This window comes from Dasypus novemcinctus, chromosome 31 (genome assembly GCF_030445035.2).
Source record: "Dasypus novemcinctus isolate mDasNov1 chromosome 31, mDasNov1.1.hap2, whole genome shotgun sequence".
In the NCBI taxonomy this organism is placed as follows: domain Eukaryota; kingdom Metazoa; phylum Chordata; class Mammalia; order Cingulata; family Dasypodidae; genus Dasypus; species Dasypus novemcinctus.
In genome coordinates, this window is record NC_080703.1 from 14,454,077 (window position 1) to 14,478,750 (window position 24,674).

The 24,674-nt window shown below is 42.1% G+C and overlaps 1 long non-coding RNA gene across 1 annotated transcript; it reads right to left on the reverse strand.

Annotated features, from left to right (window-relative positions):
* Positions 1 to 1,910: 1,910 nt before the first annotated feature.
* Positions 1,911 to 23,589, reverse strand: LOC131277050 (uncharacterized). Its single transcript, XR_009184239.2, has 3 exons — positions 23,149 to 23,589; positions 20,749 to 20,834; positions 1,911 to 2,176 (listed from the first exon to the last, which is right to left on the reverse strand). It is a non-coding gene; the product is annotated as an uncharacterized lncRNA (long non-coding RNA).
* Between the last annotated feature and the right edge of the window lie 1,085 nt (positions 23,590 to 24,674).

The following is a 24,674-nucleotide window of genomic DNA, read 5'->3' on the forward strand; positions in this document are numbered from 1 at the left end:
CCCCCTGCTGGCTGCCCTGCTGCCCTGTCCCCTTTGGCACCAGGCTTTCATGTGTGAGAGAGGAAGGTGCCTCACACCTCTCCACCAGGTGTCTGGAGACCTGGTCTATGTGTTGGACCCGTGGCTCTTCTCCAGCCACACATGTGTTCCACTGGTGGGCTGGCCAGGAAGGACTTAAGCCACAGAATGACCAGGGGCCCAGCTTCCTTCTAAGTCCTTAATTTACTAGGCATATGGAGGTGGTGTGAGTGATGGGGACCATGTTATCTTTTTTTCTTTCCAGCTGGCCTCAAGTGGGCTGGGCAGTAACTCTGAACCTCAGAGGAGAGGGTCTGGATTCCAGAACTTTCCCTGACAGGAGACCAAGTTCCTCCTTTGGAGAATTGACCTTGTATCATCCCAGAAGAGTGGGTGAGCTGCTTGGGCTTCCTTGGGTTCCTGAAGGGCCTTCTGATCTGGGGGTTTACCTACAAAGTTTCCTTGAAGAGGACATAACACTGCCAGTAAGAGGTGACTCTCGGCCAATCAACATCCTACGTTATGTATGTTAAAGATAATGTGATCTCTCCATGGTGTATTACATTTCTTAAAATGTTGGATTTTATTTGATTTAATTCAAATATCTTTAATTTTTATATAGTATAGCCATTTGATACTGTTTATGAATTCCAAACATAGATATTGGATTATGTTTGTAAACTGGTCTCTTCCTATGGGCATAATAGATTGTATTAACTTCAGAGGTTTCACTTTTACTTTGTTAAATTATGATCAGGGGTTGAAATGGCCCATGTCAGTAGGACATTGAGACTTCACCCCCTTGGTGGGCAGGGACTCACTAAGAAAAAGACATGGCAAAGGAAGTAGTTGGAGTTTTGATGCTGGATCCCAGGGAAGTAAACACACAGGAGAAGAACACAGAGGAACAGAGATGGCTCTATAGACATGGCAGAGGCCTGGAAAGAGAGAGAAGCTGATGGTCTACTGTTGACCTTGTGGTGACACCAGAGCCGCCAAGCCCATAAAGAAACAAGCCCCAGACAGAGAGACAAGCCTTATGCCAGCCTACAGCTGAGACCAGAAGAAGCTGGGACCATGGAGTCTGAAAAACAAGGCTGAATCATCACAGAGACCAGCAGCCATCTTGCTCCAACATGTGGCAACAGACTTTGGTGAGAGAAATAACTTACACTTTATGGCCTTGTGACTGTAAGCTTCTACCCAAAATAAACCCCCTTTGTCAATGCCAACAGATTTCTGGTACTTTGCATCAGTACCCCTTTTGTTGACTAAGGCATATAGTCAAAGTGTTTGATATTTTCTTTTTGATTTCTCCCCATTGCTTTGATGATTAAAAGGCCCTTAGAGCTGTTTTTTCACTTACCTTTTAAAATCCATCCAGAATTTTCTTTTGTCTGCAATGAAGTGGGAAAATACAAGTTTATTTTTAACCCAAAGAGCTATCCAGTTTTCACAGTACCAAACACTGAAAACTTTATCACTGGCCATGGTTTGGGCTTCTTGTTAACCTAGGTGTGTAGGAGCCATACTGGAGGTGATGCTTTCCACAGAAGTGAAGGCCACAGTGGACCAGGGCACCCTGTGACCATGCCAGAAGTGGACAGGCACAGTGGACCAGGGCACCCTGTGAGCATGCCAGAAGTGGACATGCTTGAAGGCCATAGTGGGAGGAAGATCAGGTGTGGTGGGCTTGTTCTGGCCAGTGGTGGTGTGTGAGCAGGAACCCTGAGCCCATACTGGGAGGTTTTCTGTCCTCCCCATCCTGTAAAGTGACTTGGAGCACAGGCACACCAGATTTTCCAGCAGCTGTGAGACAAGTTCTTTTAGCATGGCACTCCTGGAGTTCTTAAGAACTTTAAGACAATACTAAGGATTACCTTGCTGGCCTTAGCAGGGTGGCTGTGGACAACAACCAGGCTGACTTATCTTCACACCTTTCTCAGAATGATGAGGTGTCTTGCAGAGGATGGAAGGTGTGTGAAGGGTCTGTAGAGACTCAGTTGAAGCTGCTTTCACCCAGTCTGAGTTCCTGGAGTCAGTGAGCTTGGGGGTTACTGGGTTTTCCAACATACTCTGCATATGTGCTGCATTCTCTTAACTGTACTTTCTACCTTGTGCCTTGTAGTTGGTAGAAATGCTTCCTTTTGTTACCCACCTGGAGGAAAAAAGTAAGGCAAAAACAAACTTAGGCAACCTGGCATTAGGTTCGAGACCTGATCCTGCCCAAATCCAGCAAGACCACGTGTCTGAGTTCACTGTCGGGAGGATATAAGCAGCCAAAGTGATATACATGGCTAACCAGGGGAGGATTAAAGAACAGCTAGCAAGTGCATTTCTTCATCTTTTTTAGATAATGAGGCAGACGTACTTTCCCTTTAAGGACAAGCTGGGATGAACAAATGGAGATATTAAAAGATGATAGCTGATGGGTGGGGCAAGATGGCACCTGAGTGAATGCACTTCATAATTGTTCCTGCAAAAGGCCGGCTGAGTACAGTTGGAATCTTGCTGCAGTGGGCTGTTTCGGGGACTTGCAAGGCAGGAAGTGTTTGGACATTGATTTGGAGAGACTGGAACAGAAGTCGTGCTTGCTAAGGGTAGAATTGTGGGTTTCTAACATTGAGGTCAGAAGTTGTGGAGAGGTGGGACTCTTCCCCCTAGGGCATTCCCTGAACTGTTAGTAGTGTGGCAACATTACCAAGCCCTGTGTTCCCCAGAAGAATGGTCCACAGTTCCATGACCCCTAAGCCACCGCAGCCCACATTCCACAGACCCACAGGCCCCAAGTGGACAATATCCCAGACTTCGCGCTCCCAAATCCAGCGCTCTGCCAAATCCAGTGCTCTCTGCGGTAAGGGAATACACTAGCCATTCAGTTTTGGAGTGACTCTGTGAGTTGGAGGGTTTTGTTGGGAGGTGCAGAGGGGCCAAATGAGATGGGGGTTCAATTTTCAGGTCCTGACACCCCCCCCTCTTTCTTTTTTGAACTGGCTTGGGGAAAACTGGGGAAGAAAGGAAAGGCAAATCTGCCGAGAAAGCCCAATTTACCTAAAAGTGCTGGGATCGGAAACTTGGTCTGGGAGAAGGTGGAGTCAGAAAATCAACTAGGCATCAGACTTGGCCAGTTGTTATAGTGTCTGCCTACCACATAGGAGGTCTGCGGTTCAAACCCCCGGGTCTCATTGACCTGTGTGGAGCTGGCCCATGCGCAGTGTTGATGCAGGGAAAGAGTACCCTGCTAAGCAGGAGGGTCCCACACATAGGGGAGCCCCATGTGCAAGGAGTGTGCCCTGTAAGGAGAGCCACCCAGCATGAAAGAAAGTGCAGTCTGCCCAGGATTGATGCCGCACACACAGAGAGCTGACACAACAAGATGATGCAACAAAAAAAAACACAGATTCCCGTGCCCCTGACAACAACAGAAGCGAACAAAGAAGACACAGCAAATAGACACAGAAAACTGGGGGGGGGGGTGGGCGAAGGGGAGAGAAATAAATAAATAAATAAATCTTTAAAAAAAAATTCAAGTAGCCCTCCTGTAGTACAACTATGGGAGATGGACTGTAAGATGTGTTTTGAAAACTTCCATTAGCATATTTGGTTTTCCTGGTGATGTGTGGGCACGCTCTCTTTGGAAATTAAGAGACATTGTTTTCTCTGGTGATTTGGTTCACCAAGGACCCACTTGATTCTCCTACTGGACAACTCACACAGCTTTCCTGTGCCCTGGGAGAGAGAGAAGGGGAAAAGGGAGAAAGGGGGAAGGTCAGACTCCTAAGCATTTTATTTAAATGCAAAGAGGATTCCTTGCTTGAAATGTTGGTCTTTTTTATTGGTTTATTTTTTTGTTTTTCCTTCCTCTTTATAACCCCACAGCCCTTTCCTCCTCCCCCTCCTCCTTCTCCTCCTCCTCCTCCTCTTCTTCTTCATCCCCCTTTTCTTGCTTGAATTTCCACCCCCACTTTTCCCCCTTTTTTCCCTTTCTCTTCTTTTTTTTATTTTTTATATTAGGTGTGGCAGGGAGTGATTCACATTTGCTGTGTTTCCTCATCCTCTATTTCCTCTTTTCTGTGTGTACTGATTTTGGCTACCAATACTTACCCCTTTCCTCTACATCTTTCTATCCTCCACCATTTAGTGTTTCTCTTACATTCCACTGCTCTTAATTTAGCCCCCAATTTTTATTTCTAATACCTTTGTACTGTTTTCTGTCTTTTATTCACTCTCTATATTATTGTCCTTTCCTTTCTCTTCCCACTTTCCTGACCACACTGGTCTTTTAATTAATACGATATTCCTCACCATATTCAGGTTACTGTCTCATTATAGATACTCCATTTTTCTTACTGTTATAACTCTACACAGCTTACATGAGTCTAATACCCATTCTTTTAGATCTCACATGGTTCTTCTTCTAATATTTACTAACAATACTACTATTATACTTTTTTCTTTTCTTACACTTTTTGCTTTCACTTACCCTAATATTTTCCTTCAAGTGAACTTAGCCAACAGGACAGAAATAGAATAAGAAGAACAAAATGGCAAAGAGAAGACTTAACACACATGAAAAGCAGCAACTAATTAAACCCTGACACTAGACAAAGAAGCTAATCAACCCACCAAGATAAAATGATGACCAGACAGCAACAAAAAACTACAAACCAAACCAATAATCAGGAAAACATGACCCAATCCAATGAACAAACTAAAAAGTAGGAAGAAGAGCAGAACATCAAACAAGTAATTAAAGCTCTCAAAACATTTAATAGGGGCCAATTTAATGAGGTGAAGGACGAGATAAGACTATGAAGAAATACTTAGAGAGCATACAGAAGAAATTGCAATCATGCAAAAAAAAAAAAGACAATGGATATGATGGGGAGTAACAGCACAATCCAAGAAATCAAAAATACACTCTCAGCAAATAACAGCAGATTTGAAGAGGGAGAGGAAAGAACTAGTGATGTACTGTCTTCCATTATGGAAGATAGTATATCCTAAATCAAACAGAGAGTAGAATTGATAGATAAAAAGAGAGAAAAAATTCAACAGGGACTTTGGGACCTGAATGACAAAGCAAAATGTGAAAACATACGCATTATAGGCATCCCAGAATAAGAAGAGAAGAGAAAGGGAACAGAAGGGGTGTTGGAGGAAATAATGGGTGAAAACCTCCGAACCTATTGAGGGAGATGAATGTCCACATCCAGAAAGCACAATGCACCCTAAATAGCATAAATCCCAACAGGCCTACCCAAAGACATATACTTGTCAAATTATCCAATGCTCAAGACAAAGAGAAAATTCTAAAAGCAGCAGGAGAAAAGAGAAACATCACATACAAAGGAGGCTTCATAAAACTAAGTGCTGATTTCTCATCTCAAACCAAGGAGGCAAGAAGGCAGTGGTATGATATAGTCAAAGTACTAAAAGAAATAATTTCCAAAAAAGAATACTCTGTCCACCTAAACTGACATTCAATATGATAGAGAGTTCAAATATTCACAGACAAACAGAAATTAATAGATTATACCAACAAGAATACTGCACTTCAAGAAATACTAAAGGAAGTTCTATAGGAGGAAAGATAAAAAACAGGAGAGACAGAGTTGGAGGAGAGTATAAGAACAATAAAAAGACAAAAAAAAGTAAAAAACCAAACAAAATATAACAAACACAAATCCAAAGAAGATATGGCTAATATAAATAATTCCTTGAAAGTGATAACACTGAATGTCAATGGATTAAACTCACCTGTCAAGGGACTCAGACTGGAAGATTGGATAAGAAAGTATGATCCATCTATATGTTGTCTACATGAAAAACATCTTAGACCTAGGGATTCAAGGAGGTTGAAAGTGAATAGCTGGAAAACATCTTACAGGCAAATAATAACCAAAAATGGGCAGGAGTAACTATGTTAATATCAGACAAAATAGACTTTAAATGTAAAATAATTGTGAGAGACAAATATGGACACTACATATTAGTGAAAGGGATAATCATTCAAAAAGGGAAGAACAGGTATGAACATTTATGCTCCTGGGAAGCAGACTTGACTCAGTGATTAGGGCATCTGTCTACCACATGGGAGGTCCACGGTTCAAACCGTGGACCTGCTTGGGGCCTTCTTGACCCATGTGGAGCAGGCCCATGCACAGTGCTAATGCGCACACGGATTGTTGTGGCATGCAGGGGTGTCCCCGTGTAGGGGAGCCCCAAGCGTAAGGAGTGCACCCTGTAAGGAGAGCTGCTCAGTGTGAAAGAAAGTGCAGCCTACTCAGGAATGGCAGTGCACACACAGAGACCTGACACAGCAAGATGATGCAACAAAAAGAAACACAGATTCCAATGCCACTGACAACAGAAGCAGACAAAGAAGATGTAGCAAAAAGACAGAGAACAGACAACTAGTGTGTGGGGGAGGGGAGAGAAATAAATAAATACATCTTTAACAACAAAAACAAAAACAAACAAAAAACATTACACTCCTAACAAGGGTGCCTACAAATATGTAAGACAAACACTGGAGAATCTAAGGGAAGGAATTGATGCCTCTACAGTTATAGTGGGGGACTTTAATACACCACTATCACCTTTGGACAGAACATCTCAAAAGAAAATCAATAAAGAAGAAAAGACTTTGAACAATATATTAGAGGAACTGGACCTAATAGACATATACAGAACATTACATCCAAATAAAGCAGGATAAACATTCTTCTCAAGTGCACATGGATCATTCTCCAAGATAGACAACAGGATAGGTTGCTGAGAAAGTCTCAGTGAATTCAGAAAGTTTGAAATCATACAAAATAATTTCTCTAACTACAGTGGAATGAAGCTGGAAATCTGCAAAGGTCAGAGACCCGGATTTGGCAACAAGATATGAAAGTTAAATAACACACTCTTAGAAAAACAGTGGGTCAAGGAGGAATTCTCAAAAGAAATCAATAACTACCTTGAAACAAATGAAAATGATAATGCACATATCAAAACTTATGGGATGCAGCAAAAGTGGTACTGAGAGGGCAATTTATAGCCATAAATTCACACGTGATAAAAGAAGAGTTAAAATTGAAAAACTAACTTCACAGTTGGAGGATTTAGTAAAAAAAAAAAACAATAACAAACTAAACGCAAAGGAAAAGGAAAGAAATAACAAAGATCAGAGCAGAACTAAATGAAAAAATAAGAAAGCACTTGAAAAAATAAACAGAACCAAGAGCCAGTTCTTTGACAAGATCTATAAAATTGACAAACCCTTAGCTAGACTAACAAGAAAAAAAAAGATGCAAATACAGAAAATAAGAAATGAGAAAGGGGATATCACCACTGACCCCACAGAAAAAAGACTATCATAAGAGGATACTTTGAAAAACTATATTCCAACAAAATTGAAAATTCAGAGAAAATGGACAAATTCCTGGAAACACATAAGCAACCTATATTAATGAAAGAGGAAACTGACAATCTCAATAAATCAACCACAAGTAAAGATATAAAATCAGTCATTAAAAGCCTCCCAACTAATAAGAGTTCTGGGCCAGATGGCTTCAGAGGTGAATTCTACCAAACTTTCCATAAAGAACTAATGCCAATCTTGCTGAAACTCTTCCAAAAAATTGAAACAGAAGAACATTGCTTAACTTATACTATGATGCCAATATTGCCCTAATATCAAAGCTGAACAAAGACGCCACAGTAAAGAAAAATTACAGACCAATCTCTCTAATGAACAAAGATGTGGAAATCCTCAAAAACATACTTACTAATCATATTCAGCAGCACATTAAACGAATTATACACCATGACCAGGAGGAATTCATTCCTCGTATGCAAGGATGGTTCAACATAAGAAAATACACTAATGTAAACACCACAAAAACAGATTGAAGGAAAAAAATCACATGATCATATCTGCAGATGCAGAAAAAGCATTTGACAAAATACAGCACTATTTCTTAATAAAAACTCTGCAAAAGATTGGAGTAGATGGAAACTTTCTGAACATGATAAAAGATATATATGGAAAAACCCCAGTTAACATCATTTACAATTTTGAAATCTGAAAATCTTTTCCTCTAAGATCAAGAAGAAGACAACGATGCCCATTATTACCCCTTCTATTTAATATTGTGTTAGAAGTACTTGCCTGAGCATTGAGGCAAGAACCAGACATAAAAGGCATTCAAATTTGAAAAGAAGAAGTCAAAATTCCACTATTTGCAGATGATATGACCCTATACATAGAAAACCCTGAGAAATCTACAACAAAGCTTCTAGAATTTATAAATGAGTTCAGTAATGTCACAGGTTATGAGATCAATGCGCAAAAATCAGTGGCATGTCTGTAAAACACTAATGAAAAACCTGAGGAGGAAATCAAGAAAAAATACCATTTGCAATAGTAAATTAAAAAATCAAATACCTAGAAATAAATTTAACTAAAGATGTACAAAATTTATACACAGAAAACTACACAACACTGTTCAAGGAAATCAAAGAAGACTTAAATAAATGGAAGAATACTCCCTGTTCATGGACAAGAAGGCTAAATATTATTAAGATGTCTATCCTACCAAAATTGATCGACACATTCAATGTAATCCCAATGAAAATCAACACAACATTCTTTAATGAACTAGAAAAACTCGCTAAGAAATTTATTTGGAAAGGAAAGAGGCCCCGAATAGCCAAAGACATATTGAAAAAGAAAAAACAAAATTGGAGTAATTACACTACCTGACTTCAAAACATAGTACAGTAGTGAAAACAGCATGGTACTGGCACAAGGAGAGACACACTGACGAATGGAACCAATTTGAAAATTCTGATATAGCTCCTCATAGATACAGTCATATGATATTCACAAGACCACCAAACCCATTGAAAGAGGATTACCAACTCACACCTTATAAAAAAATCAACTCAAGATGGATCAAAGACCTGAATATAAGAGCCAAGACCATAAGACCATAAGGACCTTAGAATGCAATGTAGGGAAACACCTACAGGACCTTGTAATAGGAAATGGCTTCATGTACTTCACACCAGAAGCACGAGTAGAAGAACAAATAGATACATGAGACTTCTTCAAAATTAAAGCCTTTTGCACCTCAAAGGACTTTGTCAAGAAAATGAAAAGAGAGGCTACCACATGGGTAAAAATATTTGATAACCATATATCTGATAGGAGACCAATATCCTTCAAATATAAAGAATTCCTATATCTCAAAAATAAAAAGACAACCCACCCATTTTAAAAAGTGGCAAGACTTAAATAGAAACTTCTCGGTTCCACACATTTACCGTCCATTTTCCCTTCCACCTTGGTGCCTACAGTGACAGCCAACCTCCGTTTCCCGAGGAGCCACTTCCAAAGATAGATGGAATAGTGCTCAGGGCCTAACTTGCTCAACTGCCCCAATGCCCTGGGAGCCACCCTTTCCCTCGAGGGGATACAGTTCCCTCTATTTGATGGCATTAGTCCTCCCCAGGATGTGGGTCCACCCCCACTCTCACTACTTGGGTTTCTACCCCATGGTGTCACCCACTCTGGCAGAATGAGAATTTAGACATTCCCCAGGAGCCCGTCCTGCATCAGACCCTCCCCTCCGAGCGTTCTAAACAGGTAAACCTCTTTATTATATTTTGATATGATTTTCTCTGCATTTTACTCTCCACCAACACCTGACCCTCTCCTGTGTTCGTATGCTACTCCTCCCTCCCCCCACTTTTGTGCATTGTTACCAATCCGCCCCTACCCAGCTACCCTCAATCCCGCAAACCAAGATAAATGGAGGGTAAGAGAGGAGTTTCGTGAGAGTACACAAGGATGGATATAAAACATGTAATATTACACCATAACATATAGGAGATGACAGACTGATAATGTAAAGCATAATGTAAAACATAGGATAACTAAGAATGTAAAAAACTGTGTATCCTAAAGTATGCACCACAATGTAAGCACAGATGTCACCTTGTTAGAAAGCTATTGTTTCAGACTCTGTACATCACGTTAAGTAAATATGATATGAATAGGGTGTAAGGGTATCGCTGTGGAAGGGAAAAGGTTTTGTGGTGGATGTATGGGAGTGCTGTATATTATATATATGCATTGCTGTGGTCTAGGGCTCCTGTGAAGAGAAGCTCAATAATTAGGGGGAAAAAAAATAAGAAAAAGATAGGATGTAGAATTTTTTCCAAGTCATCACGTATTCTTTATCTAACCTTTAAACCTATTGCTATATGCCATTTCCTAGTAAGGGACCCTGCATTATATTGGGCTTCAAATTTCAGGGAGTTCTGGATCACAGAGTGGTTCAACAATGGCAATGGAGGGATACTGGTATAGGATACCATTGACAGGTGATATATGGCTGACAGGGAGCTGTACAGAACATATGTCCAGGGTGCATGGTAACAATTAAAAACCACAGCAGGGGGGGTACTGGGTTCCTGGCCACTGGTGCTCTGTCGTGGTCCCTAGGGGAGCAGCAACAGTCTCCCAGGTGCAGCGGCGGGGACCGGGAGGGAGTGAGGGCTCAACAGTGAGCCCCTGATGCTAATGACTATGCTTGTGAGCTGATAAGCCTAAAATAAGAACAAGGCCTAGAGCAGCATTGTGCCTGGGAATTTCCTCCTGTCTGCCTTCATGTTACTCAAATGTGGCCAGTCTCGAAGCCAAACTCAGCATGTATATGCAATGCCTTCCCCCCAGCGTGGGACATAACACCCAGGGATGAGCCTCCCTGGCACCGAGGGACCACAATCAACTGCCAACTGATGATGCAACTGGAAAATGACGTTATATGGAAGGTTCAATGTGCATCAGCAGAATATCCCTGTCTACATAAAATAACATGACTTTAAAATGCTGTTTGACTAATGTAAGGGGGAAATGGAAAGGAGAAATGAGTTTATATGGCTACGAGTCTCTAAAAAAGAGTCTGGAGGCTGGCAGAAGGATTGCCCTTATGCACAACTGAGCAGAGTCAGAGAGACAGATAAAGCAGATACAACCCCCAGGTATTGGTTCCTTTGAGGGCTAAAGAGACCCATGGGAGTTATGGTCAAGGCCAATGGGCTTAACTACCAGGTCAGATGGCCCCTCTTTGGAAATGGTGTTTATGTGTGATGAATCTGGACTCAGATGGGATCTCTCTTCATAAGACTTTCATGCTAATGTGCTGGAGGTGCAGTTAGTTTTGGGGTTTAAGAGATATTTAGGGGATTTGAATCTCTGGACTGACAATGTGATAGCCAGGTCCTGAGCCTCAACAGACTCCAGAACCTACAATCTGATTCATTGGACTCACCACACTCAGCTAAGATGGAGTTGAAGAAGGACAACCACCACACCATGGAGCCTAGAGTGATTACAACTGAAAGTGGGAGGATTGCATCCAGCATCCATGTGGATTCTGAGCCTCCTTTTGACATAGAGGTGCAATGGACACAACCAATCGAATGTCCACATAGAAAAGGTGGCATTGGATTGGGAAAAGTGGACATGGGGGCTGATGGGTATGGGGAAAGGCAGGAAGAGATGAGAGGTGGAGGCATCTTTGGGACATGGAGCTGCCCTGGATGGTGCTTCAGGGGCAATCAACGGATATTGTAAATCCTCACAGGGCCCACTGGATGGAATGGGGGAGAGTATGGGCCATGATGTGGACCACTGACCATTAGGTGCAGAGGTGCCCAAAGATGTACTAACCAAATGCAATGGATGTGACATGATGATGGGAATGAGTGTTGCTGGGGGGGGAGAGGTGGGGTGGGGGTAGTGGGGTTGAATTGGACCTCATATATATATATATATATATATATATATATATATATATATATATATATATATATATACATATACATATATTTTAATGTAATATTATTACAAAGTCAATAAATAAATAAATAAATAAATAAAAAATAAAAATAAAAAAATAAATAGAAACTTCTCCAAATAAGAAATGCAAATGACTAAAAAGCACATGAAAAATGCTCAAAATCACTAGATATTAGGGAAATGCAAATCAAAACTACAATGAGATACCATCTTACTCCCACGAGACTGGCAGCCATCAAAAACACAGAAGACTACAAGTACTGGAGAGGATGTGGAGGAATGGGAACACTCACTCATGCTGGTGGAAATGCAGAAGGATACAGCCATTCTGGAGAACAGTTTGTTGGTTTGTCAAAAAAAAAACTAGCTATAGATTTGCCATATGGCCCAGCAAGTCCACTGGTGGGTATTTACCCAGTAGAACTGAAAACAAGGATACAAACTGATATATGCACACCAATGTTCATAGCAGCATTATTTACTATTGCCAAAAGTTGGAATCAATGCAAATGCCCATCAATAGATGAATGGATAAATAAAATGTAGCATATACATACAATGGACTACTACTCAGCTATAAGATGGAATACAGTACAAACACATGTGACAACATGGATGAATCTTGAAAACCTTATGTTGAGTGAAGCAACCCAGGCATTGAAGCACAAATATTACATGGTAAGTTGTCTCAGAGAGCTACAGACTGGTTGATAGGCTTAAAGAAAGTTTGGAAGAGAGCTAACCAAGAAATCTATGGTAAGCTGTATGTAAATATTTGTAGAGGGAAGGGATAAAATGGGGGCATACGGATGCCTTGGGTGGAGCTTTAATGGCTTGAGGGGAGCTAGGGATGGGAGGAAGGGTCAGATGGCCCTAGAAATTGGGGGGAGGGTAGGGAAATATTTGGACATAGTAGATTGTCAGGTATGTGGTTGAAACTGTGATGTTGAGAAAACTTTTTAGAAAATATAATAAGGAAGTTTACCTGTTTAAGATGCTTAAGGGGGGACATCTTACACAGGTCAGGCTACCAGGGAGTGTGTGAATGCTCATTTTGTCATAGTGGGTTATATCACTTGGTGGCGATCCATACAATTAGTGTGAAGTTATACCGACATCCTGAAGACTGATGTTCTCAAACAGGGAAATGTGTCTCTCAAGAATACTGGTGGCTCTCAATGGGTTAGGACAGTCGAGTATGTCAAGCCATCAACACTGTTGCAAGTATCTCTGAATATGGTCCTTCAAGTAATGAAGACTGATTGTCACTGTGGGTGCTCTGGGGAGGGGGAGAGGAGTATTGAATAGATGGAGTCAGGGTAACTGTAGAGTAATGGAAGTGTTCCACAAGATCATGCAATGATGGATATAGGACATGTTAAATTACACCAAAATTGTATAAAAGTATATAGGTTAAAATGTAAACTATAATGTAAAACATAAGATACCTAAAAATTTAGAAAATTGTATAGTCTAAAATACAGATCATAATGTAAGCCAAAATGGAACCTTGGTTGCAATCTATGTTTCAATATCTGTACATCAAGTGCAGCAAACACAATATGAACATGTAAAAATATCATTGCTAGGGAAGGGACAAATGTTTGATATTGGATATGTGGGAATACCCTATATTATATATGTGAATTACTGTGACCTAAACATTTTGTGAAGACAAAACAAATAATTAGAAAAAAAGAAAGGATGTAGACACTGAGGAAGAAATGAAATTGCCTTGCCACTGCACATACGGGGCAACACCTATTGCATTAATGAAAGACAAAACATCAAAAATGAAGCATTTTCATTTTTTGATACCCCAATTTATTTTTACTTTATTTAGTTTTTCTAAATTACTATGTATTCTATATCTAACCTTTAAATCCATCACTATCTTCCACTTTATTATTTGTGGAAATTGACAATATATTAGGCTTCATTTTTTAAGAAGTTTTTTTTTTGTGTGTGTTGAACAAAATTTTAATATTCTAAATTTCATCAACATCCAGCAGGTTATTTTGACTATATATTGTACATTGGAAGGAAGAATCAATTATTTTCAAAATCACATTTAGATTTCAAAGAGTAAATATTAAAATAGTCTCAGTGTGAACAGAGAGGTTCAACTCTGGCAGGGGAGGAACACTGTGTGGGATGTTATTGATGGGAGCCACATGGTTGGGAGGGAGTTCTCCAGGCATGTACATAAAAATGTTTGGATATTTTCATAGTGGTTACAATTAAAAACTTCAAATAAGGGAATGTTGAGTTCCTAAACTAGGGAGCTCTATCACATTCCCCAATGGAACAGCATCAATCCCCAAATGCAATGACAAAGACTAATAAGGATGGTCCAACAATGAGCCCTTTATACTGATGACTATGCTTATGAGCCTGTGTGCCTAAAATATGAACTAGGCCTAGAGGTGCAGTTTGCCTGAGTTACCTCCTGAGATCCTCCATGTTGGTCAAATGTGGCCACTCTCTAAGCCAAACTCAGCATGAAAATGCATTACTTTCCCCCAGCATGGGACATGACTCCCAGAGATGAGCTTCTCTGGTGCTGAGGGATTACTACCAAGCACCAGCTGATGATGTAACTAGAAGACTTTGAATAAAAGGGTCAAGTCAGACCAGCAGAATATCTCAACCTTCACGTAATAACATAATAACAGTTGTTAAAAACTGTTTTTTGACCTTGAATAAAAGGGGGAAATGGAAAGGAGAAATGAGTTTATATGGCTATGAGTTTCCAAAAAAGAGTCAGGGGGTCATCAGAAGGGTCGTGCTTATGCATGCCTCAGCAGGGTCCCAGAGACAGCCAAAGTAGATAGAAGGCCAGGTACTAGTTCTCCTGAAGGCTGCAGAGACCCACGGGTTCTATGGTCATGGCAGCTGGCTCTGGAGTTCAGCGCCATGTCAGTGGGCCCTACTTTGGAGTTTGTATTCCTGAGTATGATGGAATTTTACTCAGATGTGACCTTTCTGCACATCCCTCATTCATTTTTAATTTTAGTCATTCAACAACCATTTAGTCATCAAACACATCATGGAAGTTACTAAATAATATTTTGTGAATAAAGAGATAAGTAAAATATTCTTCCACATCTTATAGAGATTATGTGCAAGCAAAAATAGTAGTGACTACATGAAATACCCTGAGATGGCACTGACATCCTGGTGAAGTGGATCTAAAAGTTTATGCTCATTCTGTGGAGACAAGTGAAGGCTTCACAAGGGAGATGACTGCACTGACAATGAAAGTAGAGATTGGGGTAACTTCAAGAGGAGAAAGGTGCAGAAGCGCACCAAGAAGAAACAAGAGGGAAACAATCCAATCAAGGTAACCATATGTTGTGGTTAGGTTTTAAAATTAGTTCTTGCTATCTGATGAACAATGAAGGCGTAGGATGTGAAAAGGGGATAAGCAGCCTGACCAGTTTGGCAGTAGCCATAGTATAGAGAGCCTGGTGTTTTGTGCAGAAGATGGATATTTATGTTTTAAATTATTGAGAGTCAGGGCAGGTTTATAGAAGGTGATGGTCGTGAAATTACTTGCCATGATGAAAGCTTACTCTCAGTCAACATGACGATCGCTGTTGCCAAAACCCTACAGAGAGGATGAGGGATGGAAATAGCACAATTGTAGTGGGAAGTGAATCTGTGTGGGCTTGGACTACAAAGAAAAATATTCATTTTTATCCTAAGCACAATGTCAGGCATTTTGTATTCATTATTTCATTTAATTCAATTATTCCATAAAATTGTTTTTCACTATTCTGATTTAAGGGAAGAATAATGTGAGGCAGCAATGCTATATTCTTATCCAAGGTATGTAAATGTAATTGTCATGGATTGAACCTTGGAGTTCAAAGTTTCTAGAATTTTGCACTTAACTAATAATTTATTTATTAATAAAATTAATATTTTAAAACTGTGTTAGATTTACAGAAAAGGTGCAAGGATAGTAGAGAGGATTTTCAAGAACTTCTCACATACTTTCCCAATATCTTAACACCTCCAAGCCAGAATAGCAAATTATATTTATTTTCAAAAATTCTTAAGCCATTCAGGCAGTGAAAACGTCTCAGATTTTCTCCTCATGTTTTATGACTTGTATACTTTTGAGGAGTGTAGGTCGGGTATTTTGTAAAGTGCCCCTCACTCTGAATTTGCCTGATATTCTTCTCATGTTTAGACAGGGTTAATGGGATTTTGGAGGAAGATACCAGGATAATGTGTTATTTTCATTGCATCATATCTAGGGTGCATCCTATCAACATGACTTATCACTCTTGATGTTGACCTTGATCAACAGTGTTTGGAGCTTCCCTAGTTTCCCCAATACTCATCAATTCTCTGCATTTCCATATATGGCTTTTGGAATGAAATTAGTACATGAAGCCCACATTCAGGAGTGTGATGTTTGTGCCACTGCCTTGAGAGAAAAATATCTCCGTATATTATGGAATTCATCTTCACAATAAATATGTATCTTTTAAAAATCAATTATTTATATTAGGATTGCCTCATGACATTTATTTCTTACTTTGTGTTGTGATACAGTACTACTTTATTTTGTTTTTCAGTTTATTCCAGTTTTGACCTTTGGAACCCTTTTGGCTATGTCCTATGTCTATTTTAAATTATCTCCAACATTACCAGTTTTATTTTAACACATACTAACTTTTTGGTACTAAGAGATACTCCCGACTCTTTTTGTATATTTCTTGACCTAGTCCTGCAGGCAGCTATTTCTCCAAGAAAATTCTTCTTGCAAAAATGCTTTTAATATCTAAAGTATGGACACTATATGTGCCTTGCTACTGGGCCATCTCCATGGATATTACAAAAACACACATGTGTACACAATCCTATGTATATATACATATCTGCAAATATTTCTACAAGCAACCCTGTGTAACTATATTTACCTCCACACGAATTCACACTGATGTGTCTGTCCCTAAATCATTAACAGAACAATCTAACATCCTCCCCTTGCTTATCTGAATCCTTCCACACCATGTTGGGAAGCATATTTCCCATATTCCATTCATTTAGTTCATTGCTTAATTCCAGTGTACATGTATAAAAGTAAAATTTGTTAACCCATACCCTGATGGGACACAATATCAAATAGAGTAGCATACCTGTGTACAGTGCCCATTGATTTCATATTACAGACACTGTTCATATCCAATATTACTAATCCAGCATCTTTTCCTCCCATACCCCTCAGATAGGGCATTTAATGCATTTATAATACAGTTAGATTATTTTTGAACTTGGATGTTGTCAAGTTCAATGGGTTTTGAAAAATGCATAATGTCATATGCCTGCAATCCCAGTATAATAGAGAATAATTTCACTGTTCTGAAAATTTCTGAGCTTCACCTACTCAATGTACCTCCCTTTGCCTAAGGCCTGGGCAAACAGTGATCATTCTAATATCTCTGCTGTTTTGTCTTATCCTACTTAGACTGGTTTCTTTTTTAAAAAAATATTTTTTAAAAATTATTTTATAGGTACTTAGATTACATAAATGTTACATAAAAAGTGTAGGAATTTCCATATGCCCTGCTCCTCGTAGCTCCCACATTCTCCCACATAAACAACATCTTTCATTAGGGACATACATTCATTGCAATTGATAAACACATTTCAGGATATTGCTAATGAGCATTGATTATAGTTTACATTGTAGTTGACACTCTTTCCCACATAATTTTGTAGGTTATGGGAAGACATATAATGGCCTTTATCTTTCATTGCAAAGCCATTCAGAACAACTCCAAGTCCCCAAAATGCCCCCGTGTTACAACTGTTTTTCCCTCTCCTTGCCCTCAGATCCTCCAGCGGTCACTGCCTCCACACCAATGTTATAATTTCTTCCATTGCTAGAATTACAATAAGTAACAATAAGTATAGACAATAAGGCTATAGAAGAATACCAGTAAGTCCACTCTAGTCCATAGTTCTTTCCCATTCTTAAGGATTCTGGGATGGTGATGCCCAATCCACCTCTAATTGAGAGGGGAGTTTGATCCCATATATGGATGGGATGCTCTTGCTGGCAGTTGTAGGCTTTCTTATTTCCTTGGTATAGTGGTTGCCCATCCTCACCTCTTTGATAATTGCCCTGGGTGGGTCCAATGAACTGGAGAGTAGGTGTTGCAACTCCACTGAGGCTCAGGGCACAGCTGGCACATGGGCAGTCCAAAGACTTAAGTTTCTTGGGTGTACATCTACTAACACCATCACCAAGTATAAGTTCAAATAGAAGGGACAGATGAGATATGTGTAGGGAAGTCATAACTGAGTCCCAACTCTGTCACAATGGGGAGCACAAACCCAAGGTAGGCCCACTGGGAAGGTACCAAATTCCTGACCTATCTACCATGACCATAGGACCTAGGTGTCTCCAGAGCTCTCAGGAGACTCACTATTTGGGGTAGTATCTATTTTGGCAGTCTATGAGATCCTGCTGAGGTGTGCATAAGTGCTACCTCTGAAATGACCTCCCAATTCACTTTGAAGTCTCTCAGCCTTCTGAACTCGTTTGTTTTTACATTCCCACCCCCCCCCCTTTTCTTTTACATCTTTTTCCAGTTACCCTGCTATTTGATTGGTGATGGTAATCCCTCAGTGTACAGAAGGCTCATTCCTAGGAGTCATGTCCTACTCTGGGGGGAAGACAACGCATTTGTATGCTGAATTTGTCTTAGAAAGAGGCTACATTTGAGCAACAAGGAGGATCTCAGAAGGTAACTTTTAGGCACCCTAAACACAAGGCTAAGTTTCAATTTCAAGAACAAAAGATCATAAGCATAGTCATCAATATCAAGGGTCCATCAATGGACCATTTTTCTTCACTAGTCATTGCCCCTGTACTTGGGGGATTGCTGCTGTTCCATTAGAGAGTGTAGCAGAGCTCTCCAGGATTAGAATTCAATATTCTCTCAGTTATTGTGTGACTCTGCACCCACTGTGGCAATGCCACATGAATATTTGAAAACATTTATATACCTAGAAAAGAACAGTTAAACTCCTACCAAACATCAGACTATGGGCATATCTCCTTTTACTGAGTTTTGCTTTATTGCACTTTGCAGATATTGTGTTTGTTTGTTTTTTTAAATAGACTGAGGGTTTGTGGCAATCCTGTGTCAAGCAATCTATCAGTGCCAGTTTTCCAACAACGTGTGCTTGCCTCATCAGTGTCACATTTTATTTTGCCCGTATTCCAACAACATGTGCTTGCTTCATCTGTGTCACATTTTAATTGAAGTATATGTATTTAAAAATAAAAAATAATGTTATAGCATACTTAAAAGACTATAGTATATGTGCACTGGGAAACCAAAACATGCATGTAACTCACTTTATTATGGTGGTCTGGAACTGAACCTGCCAAATCTCTGAGGTATACCTATATAATAAATCCCAGGTGGATTAAAGATCCAATGGGGAAAAATTAGTAAAATATTTGCAGTAACACATTTAGTGAAATAATCTTATGCATGATGCGAAAGTCAGGAACCATTAAATGACATGTAGATTTGGTCACACAAATCTTAAAAACACAATGCAATAGAAAGATGAGTTGGGGAGCAGGAAGGCAATTCCTAGAAAATACAAATGGCCAATAAACATTTGACAAAATGCTCAACTTCATTATTGCTCACTCAAATGCAATTTAAATACATGACAAGACACCCTTTTCCACTGAATTGAGTGGCAAAAGCTAACAGGACAAAAAAACTGTACGGTGGAGGTGGAGGTGACACAGCCACCTTCACTCTCTGCTGGGGAGGTGTGACATCTATCATTCAGAAACACTATCTACTGACATTACACCAGTAGTCCCACTCTTAACATTCTAGTCTGCCGCTTGAAGGAGCATGGGCCCCAGTAGAATGACATGCAAGGATGTTTACTACAGCATTGTGGATAGAGACCAAAGATGGAAAGAACCTGAAAGATTATAAGCTGGGGAACTGGTGAGTTATTCCCATAACATACACCACTTCGAAAAAGAACGTATTTGATCCACACACATTGGTCTTGAGGAAGGTCTACATATACTGGACATAACGGTAAATTGTATGATACACTGAACATAACAAAGAGAAAAGAAAATTGGTTTCCATATTTGTGTACGTTTTGCATAGAAAGCACAGTTACAAATTTGTTATTTCAGGGAATTGAGGTGGTTGGGGTTAACTAATTTTAGTTCTTATCTTTATAGGCCTTGGCATTGTTAAAATTTTTTTAAAAGAAAAGAGAAATGACTTTTCATATATTTAGCTTTTACCAGAATACGATCCTGAGTCAAGTTTGAAGGACAAAGCAGAAGGTGTTGAAGTCTGTTGAGACTATTTCCAATCACACAAAAAAGGTGTGCTGTGAAATTTATGAGAGTGAATCTTTATAGCTCAGATACCACCTAAACTAAAGTCTCCCAGAAAAGAGTGAAATTTCTGACTTGGTTTAAAAATGCACTCAGAAATAATTTGGATTTGTAGAGTTCAGAGATTCAGACTTTTTAATCAAATGGCTATTGTGCGTGCTAAACCCTTTAAAACCCTTGAAGTGAATCAAGGAATACTAAGACTCATACACCTTCAACACTTGAAACCATCTAGAAATCTCATACAGCAGGAACTGGTCTTATAGGACAAGACAGAAATGGGGTCAATTTAACAAAGAAAAGGCGAGCTATTTCACATAGCTCCTAGTAAATGAAAGTTTTCCCTTTTAATAAAGTTATGGAGACAGGTCAAAAGAGAAGCGACTTAGTTTTCAGAAGGGGCACAGGAAAACTGTTCGCCCTCAGTGAAATAATGCCATACACTATTTGTTTTTACCTTTTAGAAAGGATATTCTAGGACTGAGGATAAGTACAGTTGTGTCAGTTGTGCTAGACTCAGTCTGTCCAGACATGATTCTTCACCTGAAATGAAAAGCATCCCAATCAGTTACATTTCAATTTTCCTACATGTAATGAAAAAAATCATGAACATCCAGCACTAATTCATTCATTCCAGAAGTGTGATGGATTTTTAAGTGACACTAGAAAATGAAGTTGTTAGAATTATGCCCTCATACTTGCTTAACCAGTGACATCTTATTTTGACTTCTACAAACCCAAGCTCCTAACTTCTGCCCCTTGTTGGGAGTCAGGCAGTTACAGCAGCAGACCCCTGCTAATGGGAGCATCTCGATGATCCCCCACAGGAGCATGAATGGCCCATTGAGGTGCTGATGGCTTCCACCTATAGGAAGCACATCCACCAGCCCATCAAGCCACTGAACCACCACCATGACAGCGCCAACCACGTGAGGGCTGACTTCTCAGGAAGAACGACATCCCCAGCATCAAGGCTCCTGGCTTTAGGTACTTTTCTCCAGCCTGAGGGTCACCTCAGGCCCCAAAGGCCCAGGAGCTCTTTCACGGGGGAGGAGGGACACCTGGGGCCTTAAATCCTCATTGTGCTGACATCTCAAAATTGCAGAGATTCCCCCATTTGGCCTTATGGTGGGGAAAATGAACGACAAGCGATACTGGACGATAATGCTGGGGCCATCTGAATTTCCTCATATAGTCTGCCCACCAACCCTGTAGTGGTGTTAGACAAAGCAGGTGACATCTAGTAGCAAGTGAAACCAAGATTCAAACCATTTAATATTCACTGCGTAGCACTGGCCTCTGATGATGACCCTGAAGAATTAGAGGTGACATTCACATAAATGGTTAGAGATTAGCAAAACATTTCCCAGTGTCCCTGTTGGAAGTGTTGGAGCCATGCATATGAAGATAATTTTGAACACAGCATCTTCTTGCCATTAGTCTTCAAAATTAAAGCAGAGAAAGGAAAATGATTAAAAAGAGCTGTACTAAAAAAAAAAAAAAAAAAGAGCTGTACTTGTGAGCATCACCTCTTAACAATGGAGGTATTCTCCGGTCAGTAGGGGGCAGCAAAGCTTAGATTTATTGGCCACCCTTGAAACTCTGGATGGTCCCTGGATCCTGTAATTGCTGGGCAGAGCAGTAGCTGCAGAAGTGTACAGTGACAGTTCCGGCTGAGCAAAAGGGGAGCAGATTCTCTTGCACTGTTTACCTTCCTCCCAGTGAAGAAGCACTTTGCCTGAGCCAGGCCTGGAGGCAGAGGGATGGTGCTGCTGGGAGAGGTACCTGTGGAGTGAGTGGTCCTAAAGTTGCTGCCTTCCAAGCCTTCATAGGCTGGTGCATAAGGAACTTGGGGAATGCTTGTCAGATGAAAGGAAAACTAGGGAGGAGCAGAAATCAGTGTAATTGAGATAGTCCTGGGGAAGAAGAGCAGTCAGTTCCCTCCAAAAATGCTACACCACCACAAGTGCTTGGGCCACAAATCCAGAGGAGATTTTGGCTCATTGGTGAACTGAGCACCTCTGGAGGCTGAGATATTCCCAAAATTTCAAATAAGTGTAGTCTAAATAGTGGAGGATAGTCAACGAAACATGCCATGGAATTGCTTAGGGCAGCACCTGGCAAACAGTGAAGGGAATGCTTAATCAAAGGCAGGTGCTATCGTCGCTTCTCATAGAGGTGCCTAGGGTGCTTTCTTTTCCAGTCAGATTTTATTGACACAGCTTTTGGTGAGGGTATGTGTAAGGAAGGGTAGGAGGAGCACAGACTGGCTTGCTGGGTCATACTTCTAGGGGTGCCATAATTCTAGGGTTCCCTACTGCTAGTGTGCTGTACTTCTAGGAGTGCCATATCTAGGGTCCTCTACTTCTAGGGGTGCCACTGTGAATGTGTGGTTACTGTTTTTGTTAATTAGCATCAAGGACATGGTATTGAAAAATCTCTAAAACCTCTGCCTGCAGCAAGGACCTGCAGGCAAGAAGCCCCCTGAGAGGGGTGCTCGTTGGTCCCGGGCTGAGACCACCCCCTCCCCTGCCTGCCTGTCCACCTGCACCCCCTGCTGCCTTCCCCTTCTGAAAGCTGCACCGTCCTCGTCCCCCCTTTCTGCCGCCTGCACATCAATGGGCTCAGACTCAGGGCCACCACAGACGCTCTTTCCTCTGCCTGGAATGACCCACTGTCCCCCAGATTTCACAAGTCTGGCTCCTCATTATCATTTATGTTTCAAGCCGGTCTTCCTAGAGCCGCCCTGGTTAAAGTATTCCCAAGGCCAGTTTGGTTCCCCTTTTCCTTTTTACTGATACACACACACACATTCGAGGCTTTAGAATTAAGTGAATTTTCGACAAAAGGAACTCACCTCTTGAACCAGCATTTGACTCAAGAAACAGCAGAGCGCTGCGGAACAGTTCAGTTTTGCCAGATATCACTTGGCTGGATTCGATTCGTGCTGCTGCACACTCGCACCTGCCAGTACCATGAGCGGTGACCCCTCGTGGTGACCTAGGCGCTGAAAACTAACTCGTTGCACGTTGACACGATGCTGCTGCGGACACACTGAGTTAATATATGATGGCAGTGAATTCCACCTGTTTCTTCCACTACTGTTCCGCGGCTCCTGGAGGGTTTCAGATGCCGCGCTGGGGTGGCCTGCACTTCTTCCAGACAGCCCGCTTGGGACCCTCTGCGAGCTCAAGGGCAAGGGCAAGGGCAAGCAGGCGGAGGCCCCCAGTCCAGCAGACGCGGCTCCTTCCGTCCCAAGTGGGCGCTCCAGGGACCCGCAGGGAGACGGGAGGGCACGGTCCCATCCCCATCCTGGCAGCGCCCTCGGCCCTGCGCCCCTAGCCCTGCGCCCCAGCCCTGCGCCCCCCGCCCAGCTTTGTGACGCGAGGCTGCGGTTTCCCGGCAACTGCCGAACGCGGGCGCCGGGCAGCCAGGCAGGCGGACTCGGGTGGGCCCCCGGCCGGGTGGGACCGACCTGACCTGGGAGGAGAAGCTGGATGGGGGCGGCCTGGGGGACGAGGAGATCGCCGCTGCCACGCTGCGGGGCAAGCCCCGGCCGCCGCCCACCTCGGCGCTGTCCGCCTTCAGCTACTTCCCCCCGCGGCGCCTGGACCCCAAGGAGCGCAGCTACTTCTCCCGCCAGGCCAGGGTGAGAAGGGAGGGGCGGCAGCGAGAGGCGGGGGTGAGGCGGGGCTGGCGGCATGGCTCCCCTGCCAGGGAGCGTCTGGGGCGGGGTTGTGCCAACCGGAGCGGGGACTGGAGACCCAGCGGCACCGCGTGGAATAGGTCTGGGGGCCAGGCAGGAGGTGGGAGCGGGGCCCGGGCAGTGTGGGGGATGCTTCTGTAGGGGGTGGGAGCAGGACATCATACTGAGAAAGGTCTCCCGGGAAGGTCAAGTGATGGGAGGGGGGAGGGGATTGCTCACCAGGGAGGAAGACTGGATGGGGCGCCCGGGAGTGGAAGGGGCAGGGGCTGCTCGGCGGGGTCGGTGGGACAGGCACCTGGACCCTGAAAAGCAGAGCTTCTATTACTGAGAGACACAGATGCACTCCCCCCCCCCCAGAGCTGGAGGAGCCACGCGGCAATCCGGAGGTGCTCCAAGAGTCTAGAAAGGGAGCCCCGAGGCTATCCAGTGTGCAGGATGCGGCCCCCTGAGCAGTATGTGCGGTGGTTCCCGGGGCTGTGAATAAGCAGCCAGGCTGATGGAAGGTCCTGGGACAAGGGAACCCTCGGGCCGCCTTCCCAACCACCAAGAACCAGGAATAGGTCTGCACCATCTGGCCAGGCCCCTCTGGGAAGGTGTGCGTGGTGGGCAGAGCTCTGGGGTCTAAGCACCTGAAGCACCCAAGAGAGGGCAGCAGGAAGGAAGAGAAGGGTGTTCAG